This window comes from Galeopterus variegatus, unplaced genomic scaffold (assembly GCF_000696425.1).
Source record: "Galeopterus variegatus unplaced genomic scaffold, G_variegatus-3.0.2 Scaffold12278, whole genome shotgun sequence".
In the NCBI taxonomy this organism is placed as follows: domain Eukaryota; kingdom Metazoa; phylum Chordata; class Mammalia; order Dermoptera; family Cynocephalidae; genus Galeopterus; species Galeopterus variegatus.
Window position 1 is genome coordinate 24,829 of NW_007738389.1, and position 2,179 is coordinate 27,007.

The window sequence follows — 2,179 nt, forward strand, 5'->3', positions numbered from 1 at the left end:
CTTTTAAAAAAAAAAAAAAAAAGAAAATGGGGGCGTACATGAGAAGTAATTGGGCAAGAACCAGCAGGTGCTTGGAACATACAACAGCCAATACCAAAAAGAAAAATTAGAATGTGAGTTCATACAGTGAAGGATCACTTGCAAATTATCAAAAAAATGTGAAAGCTGAATTTTCAAACATTTAACAAATATTCCCATGAACTTGGTTATCACCCACCCAGTACAGCAGGAGAGTCAGGTATATACACAACCAAATGTAATAGTATGTGTGAAAGGGACGGATGAACTGGTTGCTAGGAGAACTGAAGGGGAGACGGAGGACAACCAGGGAAGACCACAGAGAGAAGCCAATCACTGAGCTGGCACTGAATGAGGAGGTTCCCCACACAGGGCAAGGGAAGGATATCCAAAGCATGAAGGTGAGAAAGTCCTCACATGTTCAGGAAATGGCAGTCATTCCAGGCAAGGGTCGGGGTGTGGAGGGACGACGGGTTTAGAAAGGTGGAAGTCAGAATGTAAAAAGCTTTAAATGACTTGATAAACATGGTGCTTTTATCCCTTAGGGAAGGGAGCTGGTGGAGACAGATGTGCCTTGAGATGGTGGTGGGAGAGAAGGGGAAGAACGCCAACAGTGTCAGTGACAAGTTGAGAGAGGATCCTGCTCAAATAGAGGGACTAGATGCACAGCCAGAAATGGGCTTCATGAGAGAAGATCTGACGATGAATCAAAGCTGTTTCCTCCTGGAAGACTAGACAGATGGTCCTGTCATCACAAAGAGAATCATTGGAAGAAGGTAACTGCCCATGTCAGCTTAGTAACTACTTTTGTTTTGTGGGTCACAGAGTTTAAGGTGACTGTAGGACAGGCAAGTGTAGATGTTGTGTAACACGCAAAAATATGGAGTTCATGAGAGTCAGAGTGGGAGCAGTAAAGCATGCAGGTGGCAGCTCAGCTGTTCTCATAACAAATAGGGGCCTACTCTATGCAATGTACCGTCTCCTAGGTGCTGGTGGGGGGGGATGGGGGGAGCAGCCAGGTGGGCAAGGGAAAAACTAATCAGGAGATTACACCACAGTATTAACAGAAGACAGTAATTATCTCCTAACCAGGTTCCACAGGAACCTCCAACACAACAAAGTGCAACAGGGAGACCCGCATTTACCTGCCGTTCCTGTCTATTACCAGGTCGGGGAATGGCACCTAGTTGGCCAAGGTACGGGAAATGGCAGCTAGTTGGCCAAGGTAGAAATCTGGGTGTTATCCTCTCCTTTCTTGCAGCGTCCCCCCACACCCCCATCAACCCCTATGGATTCTTCCTCCTAATATCATGAGAATTCAACTCTTTCTCTCCACTTGCCTGCCACTGCCTTACTGTAAGCCAGCATCATTTTCCAGATCAGAACTAGTCTCCTAACCTCTAATTTTACCTGCCCTTCCAATGCATCCTTCACCCTGAGAAATGCACTAAATGGAACAAAGAGGGTCATTTTTTATAAGTATGGAATACTTAAAATATCTGGGTAACTTTAGTAAAAGGCAAAAGATTTATACGATCTGAAGAGAAACCAGAGTATTGGGTAACTTTATAATAATCAAGAAAGTAAAATCCATAATAAAGATATAAATGTCATGAGCCAAATAATAAAAAATTATATAACACAGAAAAGAAAAACTATGAAATACAAGGAGAAATTTAAAACAGTACAGTTTTGAGAGATATTAAAATATCTCAGTGACTGACAGAATTAATCCAAAATGAATAAACAAAAAAATAAAGATATGGAAGAACCAAGCAATTTAATAAGGTTGAGCTGACAGGGCTATCAAATCCTATATCATGCAATCAGACTGTACCAGTATTTTGTGTTGACAAGAGACATGGACTCCATCCTCATAAAACACATACCAGCTGAATGGGCAAAGAAATCAAAATCATCATTTTGGGGGCCGGCCCGGTGGCGCACTCGGTAGAGTGCGGCACTTGGGAGCGCGGTGGCACTCCCGCCGAGGGTTCGGATCCCATATAGAGACCGGTCTGCTCACTGGTTCAGCGCGGTGCGGGCGTGACACCGAGGGTTGCGATCCCGTTACCAGTCACAAAAAAAGACAAAAAGGAAAAAAAACAAATCATCATTTTGGAATATTAAAAAAAAAAAAAAAAAAAAGAAAATCTTTGGG

At 43.0% G+C, this 2,179-nt stretch overlaps 1 long non-coding RNA gene across 1 annotated transcript in view; it reads left to right on the forward strand.

Annotated features, from left to right (window-relative positions):
* Positions 1–2,179, forward strand: part of LOC103611033 — a 7,871-nt gene that overhangs the window by 1,179 nt on the left and 4,513 nt on the right. Inside the window, exon 2 of the long non-coding RNA XR_552269.1 lies at positions 564–794. This is a non-coding gene — a long non-coding RNA (uncharacterized LOC103611033). The remainder of the gene's footprint in view (positions 1–563; positions 795–2,179) is intronic.